The following is a 16,028-nucleotide window of genomic DNA, read 5'->3' as shown; positions in this document are numbered from 1 at the left end:
GAGGCCATTCGGCCCATCGAGTCTGCACCGGCCCTTACAAAGAGCACCCTACTCAAGCCCACATATCTACTCTATCCCCATAACCCTGTAACCCCCACTTCACATTTTTGGACACTAAGGGCAATTTAGCGTGGCCAATCCACCTAACCCGTACATCTTTGGACTGTGGAAGGAAACCTGCAGACACAGGGAGAAGGTGCAGACTCTGCACAGACAGCGACCCAGCCGGGAATTGAGCCTGGGACCCTGGAGCTGTGAATCAACTGTGCTAACCACTATGCTACCGTGTTGCCCTAAATCAATGTCAGGAGTGGGATTTGAACCCACGCCTCCAGAGAAGACTGCGACCTGAACGCAGCGCCTTACACCGCTCAGCCATCCTGACTTAAATTATTGTACTGGGAAATGCATCCAGTTTAGATCATCAGTGCCCCAGAGTGACGGTGAACAGCACTTGGGTGTAGGATGCAGGCTTGCCAACTGTGATTGAATGCATTCCTGGAGGACTCATCACATGACTTTCCACCCCCTCCCCCTCCACCCCCCTCCACCCCCCCACCCCCCCTTCCACCCCTCCACCCTCCCCCCCTCCCCACCCCACCAGTCGGCCAACACGTCCATCCTTGTGATGCACAACCTTCCTACGCCAATTGGAAAGGAGAAAGACTTATTGCTCAATTGGACAATGTTGATAGTCAACCAAACAGCCTTACTCTACCCCGGTTTCAATATTTTTATATCTGGCAAAGAGAAATGTTGAAAGAAAATAACAAAAAAAAAAAAAGTGTCATTGTCCTGATGGTTTTTCTCCAGGGCTTCCACAGGGCAGTGTCCTGGAGATTGATCTTTAACTCCTGTAGACACGGGGCTACTCCTGGAGGGTTGGCACCCCGAGTAGGTGGGATGTAGGTAACTGAGGGCTGATTGAGTTGGGAGATTTTGATGGGGAGAGTTCAGATATCTGGATCGGGAGTTGTTGGATGAATGAAGTCCAGAATTGACAAAAATCGATACGGTTTTCATCAGCAACGGGCTTGTGAGGAGCAGAACCAAATTAAAATATACTTAAAGTGGAAAATGCATGTCTGAAATTAAGGATCGTCGGGAGTTCTATTCAGCACATACAAAGATACAAGCATTTAGTCACAGAGACTGAGCAATGCATCATATGCTCAAAGATTTGGTAAAGCCAATAATTAGAGAATGAGCTAAGTGGGCCTGATCCCTGTGCACCCCACACTTCAGCTGTGCGGTTTGTGTTCTCAAGGTGTGAAATATTCAGGGAATTAATTATTTGCAAATCAATGGGGTTTTAAATATTAGTGTCATCTACCTAGATAGCTATAAAGTGCTTTGGGACATCCTTGGGTCATGAAAGATGCTAGATAAATGCATCTTTGTTCCTTCTTTATCATGTGATGAATATAGGAAATTATTATAATATATATATTGTATTTTATATCTGTTGCATTAATGTTTCACTGTCACTATATATCTGTGGCAGTAATATTAAAGAACCTAGGGTTCAGGTATCCAGTCTTTGTGTCTGCAAAAGATGCGATTAAGATGTCATAATAATGAGATAATCATTAATTTTAACCACGTACTTGTTTACCTATATGGGGTTATTAGAATATTGTGCATTTTGGAATGGTTCCCTGGAGGGGTAGATAATTTGAGACAGTATTTAGACTTGGGTAAGCTAGTCGTGGGACATCTGAGTGGATTGAGATGATGTAATGAATGTGAGGCGCCACATCTGTAGCAAGCAGTTTAGCTGTACGTTTTTTTTGAAGCTGATAAAGACAGAAGGATTTCCAGGAAAGGGTCTTCTGCTCCAAGAAATCTCCACACAGTAGTACACGAAGAAACCCTGTGTTTACTAATGCTATTTACCAATGGCTTTTGAACTTTAACAAAGAACAAGAACAAAGAAATGTACAGCACAGGAACAGGCCCTTCGGCCCTCCAAGCCCGTGCCGACCATGCTGCCCGACTAAACTACAATCTTCTACACTTCCTGGGTCCGTATCCCTCTATTCCCATCCTATTCATGTATTTGTCAAGATGCCCCTTAAATGTCACTATCGTCCCTGCTTCCACCACCTCCTCCGGTAGCGAGTTCCAGGCACCCACTACCCTCTGCGTAAAAAAAACTTGCCTCGTACATCTACTCTAAACCTTGCCCCTCTCACCTTAAACCTATGCCCCCTAGTAATTGACCCCTCTACCCTGGGGAAAAGCCTCTGACTATCCACTCTGTCTATGCCCCTCATAATTTTGTATACCTCTATCAGGTCTCCCCTCAACCTCCTTCGTTCCAGTGAGAACAAACAGAGTTTATTCAACCGCTCCTCATAGCTAATGCCCTCCATACCAGGCAACATTCTGGTAAATCTCTTCTGCACCCTCTCTAAAGCCTCCACATCCTTCTGGTAGTGTGGCGACCAGAATTGAACACTATACTCCAAGTGTGGCCTAACTAAGGTTCTATACAGCTGCAACATGACTTGCCAATTCTTATACTCAATGCCCCGGCCAATGAAGGCAAGCATGCCGTATGCCTTCTTGACTACCTTCTCCACCTGTGTTGCCCCTTTCAATGGCCTGTGGACCTGTACTCCTAGATCTCTTTGACTTTCAATACTCTTGAGGGTTCTACCATTCACTGTATATTCCCTACCTGCATTAGACCTTCCAAAATGCATTACCTCACATTTGTCCGGATTAAACTCCATCTGCCATCTCTCCGCCCAAGTCTCCAGACAATCTAAATCCTGCTGTATCCTCCGACAGTCCTCATCGCTATCCGCAATTCCACCAACCTTTGTGTCGTCTGCAAACTTACTAATCAGACCAGTTACATTTTCCTCCAAATCATTTATATATACTACAAAGAGCAAAGGTCCCAGCACTGATCCCTGTGGAACACCACTGGTCACAGCCCTCCAATTAGAAAAGCATCCCTCCATTGCTACTCTCTGCCTTCTATGGCCTAGCCAGTTCTGTATCCACCTTGCCAGCTCACCCCTGATCCTGTGTGACTTCACCTTTTGTACTAGTCTACCATGAGGGACCTTGTCAAAGGCCTTACTGAAGTCCATATAGACAACATCTACTGCCCTACCTGCATCAATCATCTTAGTGACCTCCTCGAAAAACTCTATCAAGTTAGTGAGACACGACCTCCCCTTCACAAAACCGTGCTGCCTCTCACTAATACGTCCATTTGCTTCCAAATGGGAGTAGATCCTGTCTCGAAGAATTCTCTCCAGTAATTTCCCTACCACTGAAGTAAGGCTCACCAGCCTGTAGTTCCCGGGATTATCCTTGCTACCCTTCTTAAACAGAGGAACAACATTGGCAATTCTCCAGTCCTCCGGGACATCCCCTGAAGACAGCGAGGATCCAAAGATTTCTGTCAAGGCCTCAGCAATTTCCTCTCCAGCCTCCTTCAGTATTCTGGGGTAGATCCCATCAGGCCCTGGGGACTTATCTACCTTAATATTTTTTAAGACACCCAACACCTCGTCTTTTTGGATCACAATGTGACCCAGGCTATCTACACCCCCTTCTCCAGACTCAACATCTACCAATTCCTTCTCTTTGGTGAATACTGATGCAAAGTATTCATTTAGTACCTCGCTCATTTCCTCTGGCTCCACACATAGATTCCCTTGCCTATCCTTCAGTGGGCCAACCCTTTCCCTGGCTACCCTCTTGCTTTTTATGTACGTGTAAAAAGCCTTGGGATTTTCCTTAACCCTATTTGCCAATGACTTTTTGTGACCCCTTCTAGCCCTCCTGACTCCTTGCTTAAGTTCCTTCCTACTTTCCTTATATTCCACGCAGGCTTCGTCTGTTCCCAGCCTTTTAGCCCTGACAAATGCCTCCTTTTTTTTTTGACGAGGCCTACAATATCACTCGTCATCCAAGGTTCCCGAAAATTGCCGTATTTATCTTTCTTCCTCACAGGAACATGCCGGTCCTGTATTCCTTTCAACTGACACTTGAAAGCCTCCCACATGTCAGATGTTGATTTGCCCTCAAACATCCGCCCCCAATCTATGTTCTTCAGTTCCCGCCTAATATTGTTATAATTAGCCTTCCCCCAATTTAGCACATTCATCCGCGGACCACTCTTATCCTTGTCCACCAGTACTTTAAAACTTACTGAATTGTGGCCACTGTTACCGAAATGCTCCCCTACTGAAACATCTACCACCTGGCCGGGCTCATTCCCCAATACCAGGTCCAGTACCGCCCCTTCCCTAGTTGGACTGTCTACATATTGTTTTAAGAAGCCCTCCTGGATGCTCCTTACAAACTCCGCCCCGTCTAAGCCCCTGGCACTAAGTGAGTCCCAGTCAATATTGGGGAAGTTGAAGACTCCCATCACCACAACCCTATTGTTTTTACTCTTTTCCAAAATCTGTCTACCTATCTGCTCCTCTATCTCCCGCTGGCTGTTGGGAGGCCTGTAGTATACCCCCAACATTGTGACTGCACCCTTCTTATTCCTGATCTCTACCCATATAGCCTCACTGCCCTCTGAGGTGTCCTCTCGCAGTACAGCTGTGATATTCTCCCGAACAAGTAGCGCAACTCCGCCTCCCCTTTTACATCCCCCTCTATCCCGCCTGGGCTTTGCTCAATTGGGGATAGAGAACATATAAGCTAGTAATTAAATTGTTTCCTTTTATTTTAAGAATTGTATAACTGTTAATTGTAAAACTATTTTCTGTGATGTTAATGTGGTTAATCCTATGTAATAATAAAAAAATTTGTTTTAACATGAAATAACTCTGTCAGAATCGTCACTCCTGGGATTCAAATATCCTTTCCTCACAGTTTTACAAATTAAGATAGAGGGCGGGATTCTCCACTCCCGCGCCGGTTGGGAGAATCGCCTGGGTCGCCGAATTTTCCCGCGACGCCGGTCCGACGCCCTCCCACGATTCTCCCAAGCGGCGAGATCGGCCCCATCGAGTTCCGCGCGGCGCAGGCCGGAGAATCGCCCTAGACACCCAAAATGGCGATTCTCCGGCACCACTGCTATTCTCAGGCCCGGATGGGCCAAGCGGCCAGGCCAAAACGGCGGGTTCCCCCCGGCGCCGTCCACACCTGGTCGCTGCCGGCGGGAACAGCGCAGGAACTCTGGGGGCGCGGCCTGCGGGGGGGTGGGAAGAGGGGGGCTCAAATGGGGTCTCGGAAGGAGGACCTCCTTTCTTCCGCAGCCGCGTCTGACATCTTCTTGCGGGGCGGACTCGGAGAGGACGGCAACCATGCATGCACAGGTTGGCGCCAGCCAACCCGCGCATGCGCTGGTGATGCCAGTTATGCGGCGCCGGCCGCGTCATGTATGCGGCGCCGCCTTTACGTGGCGACAAGGCCTGCCGCATGTAAATTACGCGGCCCCGCTCCTAGCCCATTATCGGGCCCTGACTCGGTCGGGATAGGGGCCGTTTCGCGCCGTCGTGAACCTCAACGCCGTTCACGACGGCGTGGGCACTTCGGCGCGGGAGTGGAGAATCCCGCCCAGAGTGTTTGGAGTTCTTGTGCAGCTTCCTAACAAATGTTGGGGTCCGACCCTGGTTCTTAACAATCTAAAGGCTTTGCCACTATGAACTTGAGTTATTCACTGCAATATTGCAGATGAAGAAGTGGGGAACTGAGGGAACAAAAGCAAAACAACAGAGTAGATTATCACAAGTTTCTACAGACATGGACCATCATGGGCAATAGGTGACTTGAGAGGAGGCACACCCGAGTGAAAACTAAGGTTCTATTAATTTTGTGCTAATGTTGAACAATCAGGAAAATAGACCAAGCAAGAAAAATACACTTGGCCAATCAAATCTATCCATCAACATCTTAGGCAATGTAGCCAATGACAGACTCCTCCCAGAATGCGTGGCAGATACTAGCCCGACTTGACATTGGGCAGATGACCAAGCTTGACACACGTGAAATATCATCTGTTGCTTCTCTGACAATTCTGCCCGTTCCTCATCAACTCTATACACGGCCGCTCTCAGTTTTGCTACCTATATATAAATAATGTCAAACGGCTGAAATATATGCAAGTACGGTCAGAATGAATGATTGAAAATTAGGGTTGAGTTACTCTTATACAACTATCCCCCTTGAAGACCGCCCAAAGGGCAATCTTCCAGGATATGGCCCCATTAAACTCAGTAACGCCACAGCTGGGTAACTTCAACATATTGGCAGAACAGTTTGGCCTGTTCTTGTCAAACCAAATGAATCCAACATCTGATCTCCACTGGCTGTTCTTCACCGATAACGTCTAACAGCTGGTCTAGGTTTTATTGGCAAACGTTCCTGCACAATGCATCACGGAGACCCAACACGTGTGTGGAAAAGAGCGAAAGCCAGAATTGTAAAGACAAATAGCCATGAAGTTAAAAGTTTTGTTATTCATCAAGTTGCAGAATTCCTTTCCCCGAGTCTTCTACAGGTGAACGAGGATCCCAAAGGGAAACGCAGTCAAATAACCCGCATTAAATTGTCGGGGAACTTCTCCGTTCCGCGCACCCTACTCCAAAAAGACATGCTGCCTTCACCAACCAGGAGGAGGCACTGGCACCAATGGGACATTTTTTGAGATCGATCCCCAGGAAAGGATCTTCAGCAGCTTGAATAGCTGGACAAATTCTCAAAGTGCCCAGTGAACCCTCTCCACAAAGTGCAGCCACAGGCAAATCAAAGAGCTCAGTCCACCATTTCTACATACATGGAAGCCGGGCAGGAAGGTTAATTGTGTGTACTCCATTTGTGACAAGTAGGTAGACTAGTGCATCTCACGCATACAGCAAAGAGATGAATCCAGTTGTTAAAGGCCAGTACTTACCACTGCTGATATATAGATTAAATATATAACACAAAATCTAATGTGAGAGGGGATGGGAAGTCAGCCAAGGCTCCCATTCCAGGCAGTTATATTCCAGGCTGGCAATGTGTCTCTGGTGAAGACAGGATTGGGATGGGTTATAATTGGCCTTGTGAAGAATCGGATGACCATTAAAAGCAGGATCAGCCATACAAATAGGCATTTGCACAGGTGTGATAGGCAGACAGACACCTGACGCATCATGCTTTCTTAAATTCTTTCATGGGACTGTCCAAGATTTTAATCCAACCCTAATTTCCCTTGAGAAGGTAGTGGAGAGCTGCATTCTTGAACAGCTGCACTCCATGCGGTGCAGGTATACCTACAGTGCTGTTAGGGAGGGAGTTTCAAAATTTTGACCCAGTGACAATGAAGGTACTGTGATATTGTACCATATCAGGATGGTATGTGGCTTGAAAGGAAACTTGCAAGGGTTGGTGTTCCCATGCATGTGCACCCTTTGTCCTTTCAGATGGTAGAAGTCGCAGGTTTGGAAGGTGCTGTCCAAAGAGGTTCAGTGAGTTGCTGCAGTGCATCTTCCATATAGCACTCACTGCTGCCACTGTGTGTCGATGGTGGAGGAAATGAATCTTTAAGTTGGTGGATGGGGTATTGATCCAGCAGGCTGCACTCACTGCCCTAGATGGTTTTGAGCTTCTTGCTTGTTGCTGGAGTTATACTCATCCAGGCAAGTGGAGAGCATTCCATCACACTCCTGACTTGTGAACAGACTTTGTGAAGTCTGGGGGTGAGTTAACCTGCACAGAATTCCCAGCACCTGACCTGCTCTTGTGGCCACAGTATTTATGGTAACAATAATAATCATTATTATTGTCACAAGTAGGCTTACATTAACACTGCAATGATGATACTGTGACAATCCCCTTGTCGCCACACTCTGGCGCCTGTTCGGATACACTGAGGGAGAAACCAAAATGTCCAAATTACCTAACAGCATGTCTTTCGGGACTTGTGGGAGGAAACCAGAGCTCCCAGAGAAAACCCATGCAGAATGTGCAGACTCCACACAGACAGTGACCCAACCTGGTACCCTGGCGCTGTGAAGCAACAGTGCTAACTACCGCCCAGTAATATGGCTGGTCCAGTTAACTTTCTGGTCAATTGACCCCAGGATGTTGATAGTGGGAGATTCCGTGATGACAACCTTACTAAATTCAAGGGGAGGTGGTTGTATTCTTTTTGTTGGATATGGTCATTGCCCGACACTTGTGTGGCGCAAACAGTTTCCACTGACTTCCGTTTTGCTGGGGCTCCTTGATACCACACACTGTCAAATGCAGACTTGATGTCAAGGGCAGCCATTCTCACTCCTCTCGAGATCAGTTCATTTGTTCATGTTTGGACCAAGGTTTAATGAGGCCAAGAACTAAATGACCCCAGGGGAACTCAAATTGAGCATCAGTGAGCAGGTTATTGCTTGATAACACTTGTCCTGCTTTTTGTTAATAGGACATCATTGGGCAGTTTTCTAAAGTTGGGTTGATGCCAGATTTTTGCTCTACTTCAACAAGAGAGACTGACTGGAACTGCAGCTCAGAGTTAATACTTTCGCGAGAGGAACAGGGGAAAAGATTGATGTAAAAATATATACGTAAACAAAAAACAACCAGGTGGTCAAATGCCTTCCAACCGGGACAGATAGTGACTTATCCTGAGGCAAGAGAACAAGATGAGACTAACAAAAAAGGGTGTAAATATAAGCCCAGCATCTACCAGCCAGTCCATAAGACCATAAGACATTGGAGCAGAATTGGCCACTTGGCCCATCGATTCTGCTCCGCCATTCAATCATGGTTGATATGTTTCTCATCCCCATTCTCCTGCCTTCTCCCCATAATCCCTGATCCCCTTATTAATCAAAAACCTATCTATCTCTGTTTTAAAGACACTCAGTGATTTGGCCTCCACAGCCTTCTGCGGCAAAGAGTTCCACAGATTCACCACCCTCTGGCTGAAGAAAGTCAGTTTAACGTCAGTGGTGGGAAAACTTCTAGAAACAATAATTCATGGTGTTAATGAATAGTCACATGGACAAAGGCAAGTTGATTAAGGAAAGCCAGCATTAATTACTTAAGGGAAAAAAAATCATGTTTATTTAACTTGGAGTTTTTATTTGAAGAGGTAACAAGAAAGATTTGATGAGGGCAATGCTGGGTTCCTCCTGCACCACAACAATTCTCTGATTCTGTGAAGACAGATGTGTGAAATCTTTGAATAAGTCCTTAAGATTATAGATCTAAAATTACACAGAATTTCACAGCACAGACACAGGGCACTCAAGCCAACATATCAGCATTCATGTACTACAGGGACCTCGCCCTACCCTACATCTCATCCTGGCTCGGTGTTGTACTTTGTTTTATAAGGATCGTGTGAAGCACCTTGGGATGATTGAATTACATTAAAAAGTGTGAGGTAAATACAAGTTGCTGTTGTCATTATCAACATAACCTTCTATTTCTTTCTCCCTCATATGCTTCGCTAAAAGTCCCAATAGTCCTCAAGAACCATAAAGCTCCTTTCCCCTTGCTTGGTGGAGAGAGCTGGCAGGCGATGATTTACCGGAGGGTCACCACACCTCAGGCGAGGGCAGAGGTTGAGAAGGATAACCTCATGGACAACCTCAGCCGATACGGGAATTAAACCCACGCTGTTGGCATCGCTCCACATCACAAACCAGCCAACTGAGCTAAACCGACCCCCTTATACTTCCCTAACTTTGACTTCAATGTACAATATTGTTCAACTCAGCTCCTCCCTTGTGGTAGGGAGTTTCACATTCTCACCACTTTGTGTGCCTTGACTCCAAGATATTAGTCTAAAATTACAAACAGCTATATTCAATCAAAACCATAGCGAAGTTTTTGAAGGCTCAAGCAGGATGATCTAAAAAAGTCATCTTTAAAACATATGCATCTAATCCAATTTAAAAGGGACTTCACAGATAAAATGTCTGTGTGGAGTTTGCACATTCTCCCTGTGCTCCAGTTTCCTTCCACAGTTCAAAGATGTGCAGGTTAGGAAGATTGGCCGTGCTAAATTGCCCCTTCATGTCCAGGGATGTGTAGGTTAGTCTCAGGGGTTATTGAGATAGGGCAGTTAAGTGGATTTGGGTGGAGTGCTCTTTCAGAGGGTAGGTGCGAACTCAATGGGTCAAATGGCCTCCTTCTGCGCTGTAGGGATTCTATGAGTCTATAAGCACAGACTCCTGTTCCGTAGAAGGTTGATGATCCACGTTTGTCCCAACTGTTGCATCCAGTGGGAAGTGCCATCTGCCTCACACTCCAACATACGTCAGTTAAGGCACTGGGAATGCCTTTGTCCCATTCCCACCCTCCACGGTTCAGTAAGAATGCTGCTACTCCATATTCTAACCGGCAAACATTACCTTACGTACCAATAATGATCAGTTTGCAATATTCAGCTCCATGGAGCAACACCAATTAAAATTAGTGGCAAGTTGATGAGCCACCTTATCGTTTGGATTCAACAAATAGAACCATGCCTTTCCCTGCTTCAAAGTACAAACGTACCATTTACAACATCAGCACCCCACTCTTTACGTCTCAAAAGTCATTGGTGGAAAACACAAATGGCAATGAAGTCAGAGAATTGATGTGTTGGGTAAGCTGGGTCTGCGAGGACTGCGTTTACAGTAGCAGCGAGAGAGATAGGCTTCCAACACTTGAAGAAATGCAACTCTATTTTATTAAACTCTTAACTATTAAACATACTTTAACTGTGGGTTGACACTATGCTGAGTTGACTGGAGACCTGAGGCTAACCTGACCAGACTATCTTACTACCACATGGTGGATGTTCTAGCTGTTGCTCACAGGCTCTCACTATCTCAGAGGCTACATCCCAAGAGAGCGGGAAAACTAGTGCCCTCTGGTTTTATAGTGGCTGTGTCCTGTCTGGTGATTGGCTGCTGTGTTCTGTATGTTCATTGGTCATCCTTTGTGTCAATCAATGTCTGTCTGTGCACCATCATATACTTGTGTGTATATTATGACAAGAATAACAATGGGAGAAGAATTTATTATTATTATTTGCTAAGTGCTTGAAGCTCACAGCGTTTCACTACATTTAAAGAAAACTACAGGTCTCCTCACTGAAAAAAATGAAATGAAAATCGCTAATTGTCACAAGTAGGCTTCAAATGAAGTTACTGTGAAAAGCCCCTAGTCACCACATTCCGGCACCAGTTCGGGGAGGCTAGTATGGGAATTGAACTGTGCTGCTGGCCTGTCTTGGTCTGCTTTCAAAGCCAGCGATTTAGCCCTGTGCTAATGTAGGGCCTTTGAAAAGGACTCCAAACTGAGGAGTCAATGCATGACTTCACTGAGATCATAAAGGTAATTGCAGCTTGATTCAATTTAGATCTACAACCCAGAGCTTTATTGCTTGTTCCATATTAAATGTTTTAGCAAAGTGTCACCCACCAAACTTGTCTCCAGCCCATAATTTCAATTTATTTATAACATGTAACAGCTTGTTACATTCTATTTTCAAGCCAGCGCATATGGGAGGTGATATAATTGCATCACTTGCACTCAATTTACAGATGAGAAGATTGCTCCCTCAAATCAGCAGCAATGAGCTGGATAATTGTTTTTAAAAGATTATTTTCAGGATGTAGGCAATGATGATAAGATTGTATCCATTGGCCATCAACCCGAGAAGATGGCGATGGGCTGCCGTCTTGAAGCAACTGAATTTTCACGCGCTTCACAAGAGACTGGAGTCACACGTCAGCCAGATCAAAAAACACATGGGTTTTCACAACATCCAGCAACTTCAACGACACTTTCTAAATCCATGGCTTTTGCCAGCTAGAATCAAGGGCACTGGATAATTGGGAAACATCACCATCCGCAAACTCGCCCCCCAACTCATACACCACCCTGACCTGGAACTATATCAACGTTCCTTCACTGTCACTGGGTCAAAATCCTGGTACACCACAATGACCGCAGTGGTTGAAGGCGACAGCTCACCATCATCTTCTCACATGCAATGAAGGACAGGCAATAAATGCTGGTCTTGCCAACAAATAAAAAAAGCTCTTCCAAGGTCATTTGTCGTGGTGGAACCCGAGCTCTCTGGATTGCGAGCCCAGTACTGCACCGTAACCCCTGCACTGTTGATTACACTCTGCATGTCACTGCATCTACTGTCACCCACGTAATAACAGTTACGCCAAAGGAATTCTCTGCACATGAGGCAGGCTAATACTATTTCAAGGGACCTGAAAGGCAATGAAGGATTTCTTAATTGCAACAAAAAAAGACTTGACTAAAGCATGGCAGGAGCTAATGTGCCCGTGTTAACAGTGAAGTGAGAGGCACCGTAAAGCAAGACAAAGTGGCAGTACCGAAGAGACAGCAACTTCCTCTACAATACTCCACCGTACATTCACAGGAGAGCTTTTAGCTAAATGAAGTTCCTGAAATATGATCATAGCTTCCTTTACAATCTCCACAGACAAGTAGGACATAGTTTTGCCCCACTGAGACGAGGAAGGAATGGTAAGGTGAAGGAGCTTTGGATGACAAGAGAAGTGGAACTTCCAGTTAAGAGGAAGGAGGAAGCTTACATAAGGTTGAGGAAGCAAGGATCTGGCACGGCTCTAGAGGGTTACAAGGTAGCCAGGAAGGAACTCAAAAATGGATTTCGGAGAGCTAGAAGGGGGCATGAAAAAGCCCTGGCGGGAAGGGTTAGGGAAAACCCCAAGGCGTTCTACACTTATGTGAGAAATAAGAGGGTGATCAGAGTGAGAGTAGGGCCGATCAGGGATAGTGCAGGGAACTTGTGCCTAGAGTCTGAGGAGATAGTGGAGGCCCGAAATGAATATTTTGCTTCAGTATTCACTAGAGAGAGGGACCTTGTTGCTCATGAGAATAGTGTGAATCAGATTAATAGACTCAAACAGGTTGATATTAAGAAGGAGGATGTGCTGGAAATTTTAGATAAGTCCCCTGGGCCTGACGGGGTATACCCAAGGTTACTACGGGAAGCGAGGGAGGAGATTGCTGCGCCGTTGGCAATAGTCTTTGCGTCCTCACTCTCCACTGGAGTAGTACTGGATGATTGGAGGGAGGCAAATGTTGTTCGTTCCCCTGTTCAAGAAAGGGAATAGGGAAATCCCTGGGAATTACAGACCAGTCAGTCTTACGTCGGTGGTGAGCAAAATATTGGGAAGGATTCTGAGAGATAGGATTTATGATTATTTAGAAAAACATTGTTTGATTAAAGATAGTCAGCATGGCATTGCGAGGGGCAGGTCATGCCTCACAAGCCTCATTGAATTCTTTGAAGATGTGACAAGACACATTGATGAAGGTCGGGCATTGCCTGTGGTGTATATGGATTTCAGTAAAGCATTTGATAAGGTTCCCCATGGTAGGCTCATTCAGAAAGTTAGGGGGCTTGGGATACAGGGAAATTTGGCTGCCTGGATACAAAATTGGCTGGCCAAAAAAAGACAGCGAGTGGTAGTGGATGGAAAGTATTCCGACTGGAGGTCAGTGACCAGTCGAGTCCCGCAGGGATCTGTTCTGGGACCGCTGCTCTTAGTGGTTTTTATAAATGACTTGGATGAGGAAGTGGAAGGGTGGGTTAGTAAGTTTGCCGATGACACGAATGTTGGTGGAGTTGTAGATAGTGTCGAGGGCTGTTGCAGGTTAATACAGGATATTGACAGGATGCAGAGCTGGGCTGAGAAGTGGCAGATGGAGTTCAACCTAGATAAATGTGAAGTGATTCATTTTGGAAGGTCGAATTTGAATGCTGAATACAGGGTTAAAGGCAGGATTCTTGGAAGTGTGGAGGAACAGAGGGATCTTGGCGTCCACGTACATAGATCTTTCAAAGTTGCCACCCAGGTTGATAGGGTTGTTAAGAAGGCGTATGGTGTGTTGGCTTTCATTAACAGGAGGATTAAGTTTAAGAGCCGCACGGTTTTGCTGCAGCTTTATAAAACCCTGGTTAGACCACACTTGGAATAGTGTGTCCAGTTCTGGTCGCCTCATTATAGGGAAGGATGTGGATGCTTTGGAGAGGGCGCAGAGATTTACCAGGATGCTGCCTGGACTGGAGGGCATGTCTTATGAAGAAAGGTTGAGGGAGTTAGGGCTTTTCTCACTGGAGCGAAGAAGGAAGAGAGGTGACTTGATAGAGGTGTACAAGGTGATGAGAGGCAAGGATAGAGTGGATAGCCAGAGACTTTTCCCCAGGGCGGAAATGGTTGCCACAAGGGGTCATAATTTTAAGGTTATTGGAAGAGGGTATAGGGGAGATGTCAGAGGTAGGTTCTTTACACAGAGTGATGGGTGTATGGAATGCACTACCAGCAGAGGTCGTGGAGTCAGAATCATTAGGAGTCAGAACATTTAAGCGACTCTTGGACAGGCACATGGACTGCAGTAAATTGAAGGGGTGTAGGCTAGGTTGTTCTTAGATTAGGATAAATGGTCGGCACAACATCGTAGGCTGAAGGGCCTGTACTGCTGTATGTTCTATACCATTAACCAACTTGGGTGGGGGATGGTGGTGTAGAGTACACATTGTGGCACCATCCTTCCACCAGTCCAAGGCTAACAGAATTTTCTGCCATTTTGTTAGCCCTGGCCAGCGGTGCGGAAAGCTCACACGAGAAGTCACAACACCTCACGATCTTCACATGGTTGATGTAGAATGTGAGGCAAAAAAGAGAGCAAATATTGGGAAAACTTGGAAGGTGGAATATTCTCGCAGAATCAAAAGATCGTGTCGATTTAGAATAAAGTGTTGGTGTCAGAATGCGACAAGGGAATCCCCAAGTTCTTATTTTAGGCAAAATTGAAATTAAAAGTGAACCTACGACCAGCCTCGACGATTGTTTTTCTTAAATTAAGCAGCACACACTACCAAAGTAAGTGAGAATTTGAAGCAATAACAGCAACAACCAGACCAAGCATTATCGAAGGGATACGAGGGGGCTCTACAGTTCTGGATCCAGGATTTAGGAGATGCAGCAAGGATATGCCACCTGCAAAGTTAAATAGCCAACTGGTTTAGGTTTAACCTGGAGTTGATGACCTGTCCCTCACTGCAGATCCATAAATGAGTGTTGCATTGCACCTGGACAACAGTTTGGACTCGAGACGCATGTGCATGTGTTCGCAGCTTCCAGAGAGAGGCCTGTATTTTTATACTTCAGCGACAGTCAGTATTAAAGACTTTTAGCGATGGTTGAGAGAATAGTAAATGGATCCTGCATTTCTTGATCACATGAATCATTGTGGACAATTGCAGTTGGTAATGTTCATAGAGCTCAGTCCTGACACCGTATACATTACCCTGAACACCAATTGGATTCAAGGGTTCGATGGCAGTGGGGAGTTGGGGAAGAGATACTAACCATTCACACAGCATTAACTACTTCCAATGAGTTTTCTCTCGGGTTCTTAAACATATGTTACATGATATCAGTCAAAGAGGAGATCATGAATTCAGATCATTATGAAGAAGGCATCAAGAGGGCAGGTGAAGAGTAACTGTTCGTTTTGACCTTGTAGATGAACAGATTAATCAGGATGATGTGAAAGCTCTGCTGAAAAATCAGCTTGCTTGTCAGAACAAATCCCGCCGACGAACCATTTCGACCTGTCACTGCACAAACTTGTTTGAAGTGCTCTTCTTGTTTTCTTCTCATCTTAACAATTACCAAACAAAGGTTGCCTGTAAGTGGGCCGCATTTCTCGCACAAAGAAATCATGCCGCACGCTACACACCCATTCACAAACCTGAGTAGTCTTGCAAGGTACCGTTAACAAGAAGAGCCCTTTGTTATCAGCAATGCACAAGACTGAATCAAATTACACAGACACGTTTGCATCTTAATAAGCCCCGCGATTCCATTACCAACTTGTCAAAAGTTATTAAATTTGTATCAAGTGATCCCAGCAGGAGCAGCAGTCAGGACATCAACAAATCTAATTCAGCGTTCATGGCTCGAGAAGGAGCTCAGAGCAAAGCTGGAGCGGCAGAAAGGATGTAAAAGTGCTAAACGCTCAATTGGCTGTGATTCATTCGCTCTTCATTCAAGTGA

The 16,028-nt window shown here is 45.6% G+C and overlaps 1 protein-coding gene and 1 non-coding gene across 8 annotated transcripts in view; both read right to left on the bottom strand.

The window, feature by feature from the left end:
* The window catches only part of hspg2 (heparan sulfate proteoglycan 2), a 644,821-nt gene that overhangs the window by 503,747 nt on the left and 125,046 nt on the right, over window positions 1–16,028 (bottom strand). The gene's annotated exons all lie outside the window — the stretch shown is intronic.
* trnal-cag (transfer RNA leucine (anticodon CAG)) lies at window positions 303–385 on the bottom strand. The gene has a single exon. It is a non-coding gene; the product is annotated as a tRNA-Leu (tRNA).

The sequence above is a fragment of the Scyliorhinus torazame genome, chromosome 16 (assembly GCF_047496885.1).
Source record: "Scyliorhinus torazame isolate Kashiwa2021f chromosome 16, sScyTor2.1, whole genome shotgun sequence".
Lineage (NCBI taxonomy): Eukaryota > Metazoa > Chordata > Chondrichthyes > Carcharhiniformes > Scyliorhinidae > Scyliorhinus > Scyliorhinus torazame.
The sequence above is the reverse complement of the archived record's forward strand: the minus strand, read 5'-3'. Positions and strand labels throughout refer to the sequence as shown.